We start from the raw sequence: 15,560 nt of genomic DNA, 5'->3' as shown, positions 1-15,560 counted from the left end.
TAGACCGCAGTGTTCACCGCCTCACCCCAAAACCAGCCCGGCAACCCCTTCGCCTTGAGCATGCTCCGGGCCGTCGCCACCACCGTGCCGTTTCGCCGCTCGACGACACCATTTTGCTGTGGGCTGTAGGGGGCAGTGAGCTGTCGTCGCACCCCTTCAGCCGCACAGTACTCCGCGAACTCAACCGAGGTGAATTCGCCACCCCGATCAGTCCGGAGCACCCCCAGCTTCAGGCCAGACTCCGCCTCTGTACGTTCCTGGAACGCCTTGATCGCCGCGGCCGCCTGATCCTTCGTCGACATCACCGACAGCCACATGAACCGGCTCTTGTCGTCCACCAGCAGCAGGAAGTACCTGCCGCCGCTCGGTGTCGCCGGTGAGATGGGCCCGCATAGGTCACCGTGCACGATCTCCAGAGTGCGCTCGGCCTGGTACTGCGCCACCGCCGGGAACGAGTTCCGCCGCTGCTTGCCGGCGAGACAAGCATCGCACAGCTGGTCCACCTGCTCGATCGGTGGCAGGCCGCGCACCATCTCCTCCCGCGCCAGCTTTCGTAGCGCGTTCATGTTGACGTGGCCCATCCGTGCGTGCCAGCGCCAAGCCTCCTCCTTGCCGCGGGCTGCGAGGCATACCGGCCGTGCAACGTCGAGGTCGAGCACGTACAACCGGTCCGGCCTGCGTGGCACCCGCGCCAGTAGCCTCCGGCTCTGCTCGCGGATCCTCAGGACGCCGTCGTCGATGTTGATCTTGTACCCCGCCTCGTCCAGCTGCCCGATGCTGATGATGTTCGACGTGAGGCGGGGAATGTAGTAGACGCCGGCGAACGAGCGGTGCTCGCCATTCTTGCACCGGAAGACGATGGTGCCGCACCCTTCGATCCGCGCCACCGAGTCGTCGCCGAACCGCACCGTGCCGCAGACCGCGGCGTCAAGGTCCGCGAACGCCGTGCGGGAGCCCGACATGTGGTTCGTGGCCCCCGTGTCGAGGACCCACGAACCCGCCTCGTGCTCCTTCTCCTCGGCGTCGAGGTGCGCCAGGACCTTGTGCTCCAGGAGGTGGACGGCGGCCTGCAATCCGCCTCCAGCTCCTCCGGATCCGGACCCCCCATCAGCAGGGACCGGGATCCTCCGCGCCGGGGGCTCGCTCCGCTCATCTCCTGGAGCAGATGCAACCGGCGATCCGGCCGCCCCTCTCACTGGCGGCTCCTGCTCAGATCGGCAGGGGAGTATCGTTGACCTTACCAGAAGCAGAGAGGCTTCTTCTTCTTCCTGCGCGATGTGGGCCTGCTCTTTCTTGGGCCGAGACGGGCAATCTCGGGCCCAGTGGCCGGTTTTCCCACACCGCCGGCACTGGTCCTTGCCGATCTTGGCCGGCCCAGTTGACGAAGACGATCCGGAGTCGCCGCCACGGCCTCTTCCGCGTCCACGCCTGCCTCCCCGGCGTGCAGAGCTCCCGCCCGCACCGCCGCTGGAGTGGTTCTCGGGCTCCCGCTGCCTCCGACGCGCGTTCCACTCCTCCTCCGTGAGGTACAGCTTGCCGTCGTGGAGCAGCGAAGACGGCGGTCCCTCGAACGACTCCTCCGCCGCCTTGAGTCGCCCGGTCAGGTCCGCCACGGAGAGCGTGGATGTGTCGAGGAGCGTGCGGATCGCGACCACGATCTGCTTGAACCGCGGCGGTACACTCCGCAGCATCTTCTCCACGATCTTTCTCTCCAACAACACCTCGCCGAGAGTTGCGAGGGAAGCCTGCATGCCGGTCAGACGAAGCGCATAGTCCTCCACCGACTCGCCGTCCTTGAACGTGGCGAGTTCGAACTCATGCAGCAGTTGCTGCGCGGTGTTCTTCCTCACACGATCGTCGCCGACGCGCAACGTCTTGATGGTGTCCCACGCCTCCTTCGCCGTGTCCTTGTCAGTGATTGCCGTCGCCAACTCCGGCGGCACGGCGCTGCAGAGCGCGTCGAGCGCCTCGATGTCGTCGTCCGGATCAGCGTCGCCGACCTCGATCGCCCGCCAGAGATGGCGTGCCCTCAGCTTCACCTTCATCAGCCGCGCCCAGTCGGTGTAGTTCGTCTTGGTGAGGACGGGGTAGCTAGTCCCGCCGCGCACCTCTCGAACGACCCGCTGGATCACGACATCGCCGCCCTTGGCTCCGCTCGCTCCTGGACTATCGAACTTTCCAGTCTTCTTCTCGCCTTCCTTCGGCGACGACGGCGGAGTGCCCGTCATCGCCCACTCGATCGCGCGGTGATGATTCCAACGACGAAACCTCGCCGCGATCGATCCCCGGCCCGCAACCGGCTCTGATGCCACTTGTGAGAGATCGCCGGAGAGACGTCGCAACCCGCGACGCCGGCGAACTCAAGAACCCACGCACACAACTCACGCGAACTGGAAGTGGATGAACACCGGTCTCGTTGTGCTGCAATGTGGCAGCGTTTTTCTTGACTCTTTGTATTGCATATAAAGAGAGGACTACAACTGACTCGAGGCCGTGGCCTCCGACATGCGCGGCACGTCCATCACGGAGCGAATGCCATCCCAGACGCCCTAGTTCGTGCCGCACGACGCGCTTCCTCGCGAACACAGCGCGAGTCAAAGCTCAAGAACGTGCACAGCCTGAAAAACGGCCATGCAGCAACTAACCAACAGCTACACCGCTAGTTAAGCACAAGAATTATTCAACAATATCCTCATAGTTCAATACAACTCATTTCCGAATTCGGTCAAAGACAACAATCAGACTAAGACCGCATGACTAGGGAGGGTGACTTAGCGGAGGGTGATCCAGATGCACCACACCACCAAATTTCCTTGGGGAAAGAATGCTGTCAAGTGGTCCACCACGCCCAGGGATAGGGGTTGGGTCAAAGGGGACTGTCGGACTAAGATTGCCCTGGGACAGACTCGATGCAGTTTTCGGGGATCCAGATGCATCCTCAAAAATTTTTTGGGGGAAATTTTGCTATCGAATGATCCACACAACACAGCAAACGGAGTGGAGCATCCACCCCAAGAAGAGATACTCGGAATTCAACTTCTCTCCATCTTCAAGCAACAAACAAAGGGAAGAGCATAGCAGAAACAGATCTAGAGCACGTGAATTTTGCACGGGCTTGCCATTGGGAACCAACTAAGCACGGGTAGCTTATCAGAGCATCAGGACGAAGATGGAGTTGAACTTGGAGGACGAAGATAGGAATCAAAGATGAGCGCCGGCCGCCCCGTCGCAGCGCCGGGTCAAAGCCTCCTCTCACCGGGTCTTGGAGACGAGCAGTGGCGACCTAGCTGCGGCGGCAACGGCACCCTTATCGAACCCTAGTGGCAACCTCGCCCCGCAGCCGAATGCGACTCCTCCGACTCGAGACGAGAAAATTGGGATTTTGCCCTTATGGGAAGCGGATTTCGCTGGAATGCCATCAAAGTTGTGGGCTTCGCTGGAATGCCCTTATGAATGTTGTTCTTCACGCTAGAATGTCATTTCAGCTCATTTGATAGATTTACAAATTCTACAACCCTTTTTTGACCTGGATGGACGGTTTTGCCCCTACCTCCATCTATCTTATGCACAGCCCCGTTAACTCCCGTTAGACCTCCTCTTTCTCCTAGACTCTTCTCCTTGAGCTGGCTGCCAAGGGTGCAGGCCACGCCCCCAAGGCACGCCGCCTGCTCCTCGACCCCATGGCCAAGAAAAAATTCAGCATGACTATAGAACAAATTGATTCATAGCACAAGCACATCAGAGAATCACTCTTACTCCTGTCAAAACCCTAAATTAACACTTTGCACAATCAATCATCACTTTAGGGCTTCTAAATCTCACCTCAGATCTAGACGAAGGGGATGCTGCTGTTGCCTCTGCGCTCTGTCCGGGACGCGCTCTCCCCAGGAGCCTCTGGATCTCGCGTGTAGGGGCCTGGGGGGAGTGCAGCTGCTGGGGGCAACGTCGGCTCCTGGGGTCGGCTGCTGCTGGGGGCCGCAGCGCGGCTCCTTGGGGTGGCGGCCCGCGGCTCCTGGAGGCGGCAGCTGCTGGGGGCAGCCGCAGAGATTCCTTGGGCGGCGGCCTCCTAGAGACGGCGGCGAATCCTGGGCGGCGACCCCTGGGAGCACCGGTGGCGGCTCTGACCCTCCCCGTGAAGGGAAGATGGAGGATGAAAACAGTCAGGGTAGTATACAGGGGAGAGGATAAGAGACATCAGTCAGGGGCAAAAACGTCCAGTCAGTTCAAAAAATAGAGCTACAGAATTTGTAAAAAAATTGGAAAAGAAAAAATACAACCTTGATTTCAAAATAATTGATAATTTTGACTTTTACTATTTACACTTTGACCAATAATAACTTTTCAACTAGAAAACTACGTAAAGAGAAACAACCATCATTAGATTTGTGACAAATATTATACCAATATAATACACTTCTACCTATACATGCAAATATTCATATAAAAACACACGGTCAAACTTTGAATAGTAAAGTCAAAGTTGTCAATTATTTTGAAGCGAAGGTTAGTAGTATTGTAACATGAAGAACAACATTCATAAGGTTATTCTAGTGAAATTCATAACTTTGTTCCAGTAAAATCCACTTCCCATTAGAGTAAAATCCCAATTTTCTGGACTCGAGACAGGCAAAGCTGGTAGCCCTTTCCTGTTATCCACGGGTCAAATCTTTACTCGCGGCCCACGGGCTGACCTGGGCAATATCTAAAATTCGGCCTGTGCCAATCCTTTAAAGCACAACCTGATCCAATCTTACTTTGTGTCTAAAAAGCTGGTAATCAATTCTAAATTTTTAGCCCACGAGCTGGGAGGCCCGCAAGGCCCTTGGATTTTCATGGCCCATTGTCAGGCCTAAGAGAGGATTCTACATTCTGCAACATGGAGCCCATTTACTAGGATGGCTAGATAATAAGCTCCGTTATATTAAAATATTAATATGCTAAAACGTGGACATATTAAAATATAGAGTAATTTTTCAACTATATCAAATTTTAGAGTAATTTTTTCGACTAGAATCTTGGCAAGTTGAGAATAGCACTTGGTTTGGTGGGCTAATTTTTCTCAACCAAACGTCAAAATTTATGCATTTGCCCATATTTTAATATACCAATATTTTGATATGCAAACAATGGGACCCACACTACCTTTGATTAGAAAATAAAAAGGCTATACACCAGATCAGGTCACGTAATTTAATTTACTGCACCAACAACACAAGAGACACTTCTATATAGTTGCCGAACACAGACCACCCTAAGTTACCCGCCGAAACAACCAATCCAACGTGAAATGTGACAGAGACTGTACTGAAATCCGCCGAAACAAACAAACAACGTGTGCCGGAGACATGGTCGTTAGATTCAGAGCATGTACGTCCGACACAAACAACCAATCCGCCGAAGATGAAGTCGACGGTGCCGGAGACGCGGCAGTCGCGATAGAACTGCCGGAGCGAGTGCGCGTACAGCGTGTCCTGGTGGCCCTCCACCGCCACGCGAAAGAAGGCGGAGCGGTCCGAGTCCACGCGCAGCGCCACCGCCTGGTGCGCCGCCGGCCCCGCCGTGTTCCGGATCGTCAGGTCCCGGGCGACGAACCCCGCGCCAGCCACCGCTGCATGCCGAGCAAAGGTTAAGACGGCGACATGGCCACATGGGATGAGATGTCAGCTTGCTGCAATGGCCAATGGAGGAAGAACAGTAGAACACACGTGCATCCTGCCTTTCGAAATTAAACGAAGCAGTAATGCAGGGCAATAACTCTGCCGCCGTGAGCTTTATCGACGGTCATGTACTTACCGAATGTGGCGCTCCGGAAGGTGGTCCAAAAGCCGGAGAAGCTCCGGCTGCCGGAGATCACCGTATCACCCATGCCCTGGCCGACGAGCATGATGTTGGTCTTCTTCTTCCTCACCTCCATGTTCTTGTGGTAGATGACCCTCTTCACGTAGATCACGTACTTCCTCTTGCTGTGGATCGGCGCCCACGCCACCGCCTCGCTGACGGTCCGGTACCGCCCGCTGCTGCCCTGTGCCATCACGACGTCCACGAGCATCGGCCTGACGCCGGCGTGGCGCGCTTGAGCAGCAGCTCCTCGTCCCCGCCGCCGCCGTCCTCGATGTCCATCACCCACTGCGGCAGCTCCGAGCTGGGGCCACCACCGCCGCCCATGCCGTTGTTTGGCGCGTGATGCTGCGCAGGCGCTTGTGAATGGCGAGGAGGTTGCTGACCAGCTGCGAGAGCTGCGCCACGGCCGCCTCGACGTGGCGCAGCAGGCGGCCGTCAGTGCCGTGGAAGTACTCGAGGCAGGTGTCCTGGTTGCCCAGCGCCGCGCTGTGCCACGCGTGGAGGTCATCCTCCGTGCGCCGCACCGCCGCCGCAGCGGCGCCGCGGGCCCCGGATGCGTTCGGCTCCTCCATGCCGTTGTCGGTCTTGGCCATGGCGTCGAGCGCCCACCCGAGCTTGTCGACGGTGTACCCCAGCAGCTCGACGTAGTCCCGCACCGCCATCTCCTCGCACGTGTGGTTGGACAGCGAGGCAAGGCCCCCGACGGCCCCGGCGGCGCCCACAGCCTCGACGAGCGTGTCATACATTGCGGCGTGTAGTCAGCCAAAATTGGCATCTGCCGAGGCCGACCGGTCTGACCGGTTGGACCAACCGGTCAGACTGGTCTGGGCCTGTGTAATCTGAATATAGTTAAGTTTTGCTTTGTAGAGTCCTTTTGTAACTCGATTTGGAAGAAGTACGTCCTCCCCGGCCTATAAATATAAAGACTGTTTGCAGATGCATTATGTAGTAAATTCGATGCAAGATTTGTTGATCGATCTAAATCTGCAACTGGGAGGCAATAAGAGGAAAGCTACTCATAATTATTTTTTCTAAAACCCCTAATGCTAATTCTTCGGCCGCACAAACAAATTCACCACAGTATGGTATGCCGCCGAATTATTTCGTAGGGCAATCACCACTGCCAGGCTCCGTTCGGCCGCCTATGGTCGATCAGCTTCTCTAGCCGGTCGGACCGTCGCCTTGGTGGTTGGACCGGTCGGACCGGTCGTTCAGATCAGTGCCATGGTGATGGCTACTGCGTCTCAACCACAAATTGCGCCACTTCCCTCTTCAGCTGTCTCTGGCCGAGTAGATGAATTGGCCGGTTTTGAACCGCCATACACTACAAAATCATATGGCGAACCACCTTTTCGTCCTGCTTTACCCCAGGATGTTTGGGATGATTTAATCAAATCTAACCCTCATTACGCTACACAGACGATGTCTACTACTGATCCTACTACACATCGTTTTGCTACTGCTGGTCAAACATCCATGGGTAATTACGAAGCCGATCTAGTTAGGATGAAAGAAGATCTGGCTAACATGTTTAAATCTAAACTTGGTTTAGATATGGGTAGGACTCGGCTATATCAAAGGCTGTATTCTAACAGTTTTGATATGATTCCCTACCCTACTGGTTGGCGTGTTCCTGAGTTTATAAAATTTAGTGGCGGTGATAACCGGTCCACTTGGTAGCATATTAGCCAATATATCGCTCAACTTAGGGAAGCTAGTTCTAGTAACTCTTTGTGCGTTCGCTTGTTTTTATTGTCTTTAACTGGAACTACTTTTTCTTGGTTTTTCTTCATTGCCCCCGAATTCAATTCATTCTTTGACATTGCCCCCGAATTCAATTCATTCTTTGAACGAATTAGAACAAAAATTTCATGATCACTTTTATAATGCGGACAATGAAACTAAGTTGACAGATTTAACATCGTTTAGACAAGGTAGAGATGAATCTATCCATGACTATTTTAAAAGATTTAAAGATATTAAAAACCGATGCTTTAATTTGTCGCTTTTTGAAAAAGATTTGGCCGATTTAGCTCTTGCTGGTTTAAGTTCTAACTATAGAGAAAAGCTTGACAGTTTTGATCATTATTCTATAAATCAACTCCAGGTAAGAGCTTTAAGCCAAAAGGTAAGATTCAAAAGAGAAAAAGAAAGCTATAAGCCTCATCGTTCAAATACGCATATTGTTGAGTATGACTCCGATTTGTCGGACGATGAGGAAAAAGAGGTTTATGCCACTGAGTTTGTTTGGCCAACAGCGGCCAAACCTTGTTCTTGTGCATCTCTCAAGCTGACTCAAAAGAATCGACAAGAAGAGATGAAATTTACTTTTGATGTGTCCAAGTGCGATCGTATTTTTGATAAATTATTAAGACTTGGACATTTAAAGATTACTCATGTTATACCGCCCCTTGAGGAGCTTAAGCGGCGCGCATATTGTAAATTTCATAATTTTTCATCTCATGCAACTAATGATTGTAATGTGTTTCGTCGATAGGTACAATCGGCCATTAATGAGGGATGATTGACTTTTCCAGAGATGAAGATAGACAAAGCTCCGTTCCCTGTTCACACCATTGATATGAACAAGTCCAAGGTTCTCATTCGGCCGGAACAAGCCGAAGGAGCAAAGGGCAAGAACGTGATCATTGGTGAGAAAAGACCGATAACTGTTAATGACAAGATTCTGGCAAGGGAAGTGGTTCAGGAGAAGACTCCTAATGGTGGGAGAACCTTCAAAATAATTGTCAAAGCTCGTATACCCGAAGGACACGAGGGATCTCCTACAGACTAGTCTGCTGCTCTGGCAAGACCGGTAAGACCGGTTGCAGCGATCGGTCAGACCGGTTCCGAGGACCAATCAGACCGCCCTGGTGGTTAGCCCCGGACTTTCAAGTCGAAGCATTCGGAAGTGGGCACATGGAAGACTAATCGGCCAAAGGTGTAGGGAAAGCTTGCAAATCAAAAGCCTACCTTTGGTCAGTTGTTGAACAAGTACTCAAAGGTCGTTCGAAATGACCGGCCACTAAAAAAGAGACAAAGATCACCACCGCGACAAGGTGCACCATCTCCTAGGGGAGAGTCTAGCAAGCGCAGAAGTGATGTGGTGACTTTGTTCCCTCCACAGCAGCCCCAACCGATGTGTGCTACTATGTTGTGGGCGCCGCCAGCATATGATTCTCAGTTACCTTCATGGGAACATGGAGGATTTTGGATGTAATGTTATCTGATGCCTGGTCCACCACAGTTCCAGGGGGAGGGAATTTCCAGAGGACCTGTATTTGATAGCTTGCGACAGCCGGTGCATGACCGATTGGGACATCACCAATCTGGTCGGGGGGCATACCCTGCACCGGTCAGACCGGTCCGCACCGACCAGTCAAACCGGTGTCAGCAGAGACCGGTCCAGTTTCGTCCTTCGCGCCAAGAGTATCGCCCTAAAGAGAAAAAGGACGAACCTGAGCCGATGCAGATAGATTCTGGGAAGGCCCGAGTTGAAAGTACTGTGCAAATTGGTGATATGAAAATCATAGTCCAAGATGCACCAAAGGGACCGATGATCTTCGTAAAATCGGTCAATACTTTTCAGAAATCTGCAATGGCTAATGATCATGAAGCCGGCAGTAGCAACTCCGAGGACCAGGACAAAGAGAAATATCTCCAACCTAGATAGTGCCCACCGGGGTTGTCGCATACTCAAAAAAGGAGGTTGCAACGTCTTCGCCGTCAAGAACAGAAAGAGAAGAAGGCAGAGAAGTTGAGGGATGAACACTTCGAAAAATACAGACCAAGGGTCCCTCAAGGCAAGATGTGGTAGGTCAAGACAGCGGACCAGCCAGTAGGACCGGTCGGACCGCCCCAGCCGACCGGTTTGACCGGTACAGCAGACCGGTCTGACCGCTCAGAACAACCGGTCAGACCGGTCGAGACAGAGATAGAGCAGAAAGCCGAAGCAGAGGCTCCCGCTTCGGCTACCAGCACAACAGAGGTTCCAGAGGCTCCTCCAGCACCAGAAGATGAGGAGTTGGTAGACTATGAGGCTTCTCCTGAGCGCAACAATATGGAGATTAATGTTGTGCACTTTTCTGAAGATTACTTGTCGATCTCAGAGGAGGAAGCAGCTCATCTGAACTTTGGGCCCGTGATGGCATATTTCAGAAGCCCAAAGATTTAGATAATCATTTGATGGCTCTCTACATGAGGGGGCAAATCAACGGGAAGCCAGTTTCTCGCATGCTTGTGGATAGCGGGGCAATAGTAAATTTGATGCCCTATTCATTATACAAAAAACTTGGCGGGATGGATGAAGAATTGATTAAGACGAACATGACAGTCAACGGCATTGGCGGAGGTGATCCCATTGGTGCTAAAGGGGTTGCTTCGATGAAGCTGACCATTGGGAGCAACACCCCAGATTTTTCCGTAAATCCAGAGGCTACCAAAAACATAAATGAACCCAAGTCTATAAATTATTCAAAATTTTGTCAGAGTTTTCCCTGTAAATAGAACGTACTGGACAATCACCTCCCTTCTCTCTTCTTTCCTGCCTTGGCTCTCTTTCCCTGATTCCCCCTTCTCCCTCACGCTGCCCTTGGTTTCCCCCTGGTAGCAGTATTGCACCACGAGCAGCAGTCAAAATCAAAGCAATGCAGGAGAGATCAAACCAAGGACCAAGGGAAACAAGAGAGAGGACAGCACCACAGCTGCAGGTCACGCAGGGGAATTAAGCCAAGAGGGAAAAAGATAGGGCAGAAAGATGGATAGAGCACCGCTTGTGGAAGGTTGGGGGCAGGACGTCCGCAGCACCCCTAGGGAGATGATCTGCTGGACGGCGGCGAAGGAGGGGCAAGTCGACGATGGGAGAAGAAGTGGCGAACAGGAGGTGGCGGCGCTGGAACAGGAGTCCGTGAAAATAAGAGAGGCTCGGTAGAAAGAGAAGTTAGAAGGAAAACCTAGTTCCTATCCGATGGTGCAGGTTTATCGACATGCCACAGACTCTCTTGATATCCAAACACGACATGTGAATAGTCAAACAGACTCGTCTCGACGAGCTCTACACAACCACGGTCTCCGATTGTTCATACTACCAACGATTCAAAAAGTCAACTTTTGGTCAACTTCTAATCTTCCAAAAAGATATATATATATATATATATATATATATATATATATATATATATATGAACACTTGGGATATTACACGATCCCAACAGCATTCTTCGTCTCCGAGATGCAAGGTAATTACAGTTTAATACTTGGGCGTGATTGAATTCATGCCAATCAGTGTGTACTATCTTCCTTGCATCAATTTCTTATTCAGTGGATCGGCGATGAAATTGAGGTGGTACATGGTGATACTTTTTCTTTCATTGCAACCGCCGATTCCGAGTTTCGTGGAGCGCGTGATGATATAAAGTGCTTATTGGGCCTGGATTTGACCGATTATGACTTGATCAGTTGCACCAAGAATGGTTTTGTGTCTACTGTTCTAAAGCTGATGGAGAATCGGCTATATTTAATGTTGTGATGCATAAGGTCAGCAACGCAGAGCCGACCGGTATGACCCCGGTCAGACCGCAGCGCCTGCCCGGTCAGACCGGTGTGTCAGATCGGTCAGACCAGTCCAGCGCAGACTGGCTACAGCAGCGCATCGGGCACTACCGGACGAGGACGAACGATATGTGTGAGGCCATTGAAGACTTCGGTGATATAGATAAATTAGGTCAGGGTTTTACATCGGCTGATGCTTTAGAAAAGGTAGATATTGGAGATGGTACTATTCCTAGGCCGACTTTTGTAAATGCAAATTTATCGATTGATTATAAAGCCGATTTAATAAAGTTATTGAAAAAAAATATGTCGATTGTTTTGCATGAGAATATTCTGAAATGCCTGGTTTGAGTCGTGATTTGGTTGAGCATGGGTTGCCAATCAAGGCCAGTTTTAGACCTTATAAATAATCTGCTAGGTGATTTAATCCTGTTATGTATGACCGAATAAAAGAAGAAATTAACTGTTTATTAAATATTGGATTTATTCGGTCTCGTCGTTATGTGGAGTGGATCTCTAATATTGTGCCCGTTGAAAAGAAGGATCGGGCAAGATTAGAGTTTGCATTGATTTTAGAAATCTTAATAAAGCTACTCCTGACGATGAATATCCTGTGCCTATAGCCGATATGTTGATCAATGAAGCTTCTGGACATCGTGTTATTAGCTTTCTTGATGGTAATGCGGGTTACAATCAAATTTTTATGGCCGAAGAAGATACGTCTAAGATGGCCTTTAGATGTCCTAGTTTCGTTAGTTTATTTGAGTGGGTTGTCATGACATTTGGTTTAAAAAATGCTGGTGTTATTTATCAGAGGGCTATGAATTTAATCTTCCATGATTTGCTTGGTGTTGTTTTGGAAGTCTATATTGATAATATTGTGATTAAATCGGCCGGTTTTGATCATCATTTGGCTGATTTAAGAATTTTTCTCGAAAGGATGCATCAGTATGGTTTAAAGACGAATCCATTGAAGTGTGCTTTTGGTATATCGGCTGGGAAATTCTTGAGCTTCATTATTCATGAGAAGGGCATAGAGATTGATGCAAAGCGAATTGAAGCCATGAGAAAAGTGGAGGCTCCTACATGCAAAAAGGATTTGCAAAAGTTTCTGGCCAAAGTAAATTACTTGAGAAGATTTATATCTAATTTGTCCGGAAAGATAGATACTTTTACTCCTATTCTTCGGTTAAAGGATGAAACTGAATTTACTTGGGGGGCAGAGCAGTAAGAAGTTTTTGAGAAGATCAAGAAATATTTATCTTCAGCATCGGTTCTCAAGGTGCTTAAGAGAGGTATTCCTTTTAGGCTATATGTGGTGGCAGAAGATAAAGTTATTGGTGCTGTTTTGACTCAAGAGACCGAAGGAAGAGAGTATATTATTACATATGTGGGCTGACGGCTTATTGATGCAGAAACAAGGTACGCTTTTATTGAGAAGTTGTGGTTATCCTTATATTATGCTTGTACCAAGTTAAGATATTATTTGTTATATAGTACTTGCATAGTTACTTGTCAAGCCGATGTTATCAAGCATATGATACGAAAGCCGATTTTAAGTAGTAGAATCGGAAAGTGGGCTTATGCATTAGTGGAATATGATTTGACCTATGAATCTTTGTGAGTTGTTAAGGGCCAAATTGTAGCGGATTTTATTGTTGAACATCGGATTAATGATGAGCATGATTTAAAAGTCAGCTATATTATTTGTTCACCATGGAAGTTGTTCTTTGATGGATCAACTTGTGATGATGGTCAAGGAATTGGTGCCGTTTTTATTTCTCCGGGTGACACTATTTTTCAATTTTCATACCGATTAGAGGATAAGTACACGAATAACCAAGTTGAATATGAAGCACTTTTGTTTGGCTTGGAATTTTTGAAATATATGGTCGTCAAAATGTGGAAGCCTATGGAGATTCACTTCTGGTGGTGCAGCAAGTATCTAAGGTATGCCGATGTTATAATGGGAATTTAAATGCATATCTTGATAGATGACTTGATATTATCTCTTGTTTTGATGAGTTTGTAATTTGGCATATTCCTAGAGAGGATAATAAAAAGGCTAATACTCTGGCTCAGAAAGCATCCGGCTATAATGTTACAAAAAATATTTTAACATGAGAAAGCCGATGCGAGTAACAACCGAGTTACTGGGTCTGGACCAACCGGTCCGACTGGTCGCCGCGACCGGTCTGACCGTCGAGACCGGTCTGACCGGTGTCGAGACCGGTCTGACCACTCAAGCGGTTGAAAATAGCTGTTCGGCCCAATTTGATTTGAAAAGTAAGGCTGAAACTAGTGATTGGAGGATGCCTATCATAACATATTTAAAAGATCCTGGTCATGGTGCAGAAAGAAATATTCGACGATTGACATTCAAATATATTTTGATTGGCGATGAGCTTTATCATCGAACCACCGAAGATTTGCTTCTTAAGTGTTTAGATTCTGATCAGGCCCATGTTGCTATGGGAGAAGTTCATGAGGGAAACTGTGGTACACATCAATCGGCTCCTAAAATGAAGTGGTTGCTTAGAAGAGCCGGTTTTTATTGGCCTAGTATTATGGCAGATTGTTTCAGATATTATAAAGGTTGTGAAGAATGTCAGCGGTTTGGTGACGTACAATTAGTGCCTGCTGCGTTATTACATCCTATTATTAAGCCATGGCCGTTCAGAGGATGAGAGTTGGATTTTATTGGTCAGATTAATCCTCCTTCTTCAAAGGGACATCGCTTCGTGTTAGTTGCTACAGATTATTTTACTAAATGGACCGAAGCGGTACCTTTGAAGAATATGACACATAGAGATGTGATTGAGTTTATTACAGAGCATATTATTCATAGATTCAGTATTCCACAAACTTTGGCAATGGATCAGGGTTCATCGTTTATCTCAAAGGAAGTGCGTGATTTTGCCGAATTTTACAGAATTAAGATACTCAATTCATCTCGATATTATGCTCAGGCCAATGGTCAGACCGAGTCTAGTAATAAGATCTTGATAAAACTTATCAAGAAGAAGATAGAGGAAAATCCCAGGAGGTGGCATGAGGTATTATCTGAGGCTTTGTGGGCTCATCGTATATCTAGACATAGTGCTACTAAAGTTACTCCTTTTGAGCTTGTGTATGGTCAATAGGCCGTTTTACCTGTTGAGGTGAATCTGGATGCTTATAGATTGGCTAAACAAAATGACCTTTTCGCTGTTGATTATCATGATTTAATGATGGACAATATTGATGAGGTGAGCGACAAGCAGCTGCAAGCTTTGAAGGAAATTGAGAAGGACAAGCTTTGGGTTGCTAGGGCCTATAACAAAAAGGTAAGAGCAAAATCTTTTCAGGTTGGTGAGCTGGTTTGGAAGACAATTTTGCCTCTTGGAACAAAAACCAACAAGTTTGGGAAGTGGTCGCGAAGTTGAGAAGGACCGTATAAGATTATCAAGGTTATCTTCGGCAATTCTTATATGGTGGAGACGCTGCAAGGAGAACGTCTTCCAAGAGCTCTCAATGGAAGATACTTGAAGAAATATTATCCCAGCGTGTAGCAGGACACTTGAAGACGAAGGTGGCCGGTATAAAAATATGTCCCTTAGCATTATTTTAGCTTTGTAACTTCTCTGTAGATCATGTATTTAGCTGGCTTCTGGTACTTGCTTTTTGGCTTGCAAATCTCACCAAAAAAGCAAGGGGGCATATGTCGGCAGCCAAAATTGGCTTCTGCCGAGGCCGACCGGTCTGACCGGTTGGGTGTTGACGGTCATTAACGACCAATTTTGACCGTCAACTCCTGCACAAAAAGGGACTAAAATGTGGAATAAATGATGCTAGGATAGGTTTAATTACTAACGGATTCCATAGGTGATGTTCTAGAATGTGTGCATGTGATTTCCAGCCGATTTTGCAGTATAATGGTGTGGTTTGATCCAGGACATAACATCAGAATGCGACATGTGTCAGAATATGGAATAGATGGCCCACCAGAGCAAGAAACCAACAGTACAAGAGCCAATACCCGTGCTAATGACAAGTGGGCCCAGAAAGGAAACCGTGGACCGAAAGGGGAGGTCGGTGGGCCCACTGGGAGGCCGGCCGACCTACTGGTCGGCCGACTAGGCCCATAGGCCCCACCGCCTCAACTTTGCCACGTGGTGCTCCCTCACTGG

The 15,560-nt window shown here is 49.2% G+C and overlaps 1 long non-coding RNA gene and 1 pseudogene across 1 annotated transcript; both read right to left on the bottom strand.

Annotated features, from left to right (window-relative positions):
• Positions 1-2,959: 2,959 nt before the first annotated feature.
• LOC120673886 lies at positions 2,960-4,181 on the bottom strand. Its single transcript, XR_005674914.1, has 2 exons — positions 3,823-4,181; positions 2,960-3,665 (listed from the first exon to the last, which is right to left on the bottom strand). It is a non-coding gene; the product is annotated as an uncharacterized LOC120673886 (long non-coding RNA).
• A 411-nt stretch (positions 4,182-4,592) lies between these two features.
• Positions 4,593-6,590, bottom strand: LOC120674661 (annotated as a pseudogene).
• Between the last annotated feature and the right edge of the window lie 8,970 nt (positions 6,591-15,560).

This window comes from Panicum virgatum, chromosome 5N, assembly GCF_016808335.1.
Source record: "Panicum virgatum strain AP13 chromosome 5N, P.virgatum_v5, whole genome shotgun sequence".
Lineage (NCBI taxonomy): Eukaryota > Viridiplantae > Streptophyta > Magnoliopsida > Poales > Poaceae > Panicum > Panicum virgatum.
Note: the sequence above shows the minus strand (reverse complement) of the source record. Positions and strands in the feature narration are given on the sequence as shown.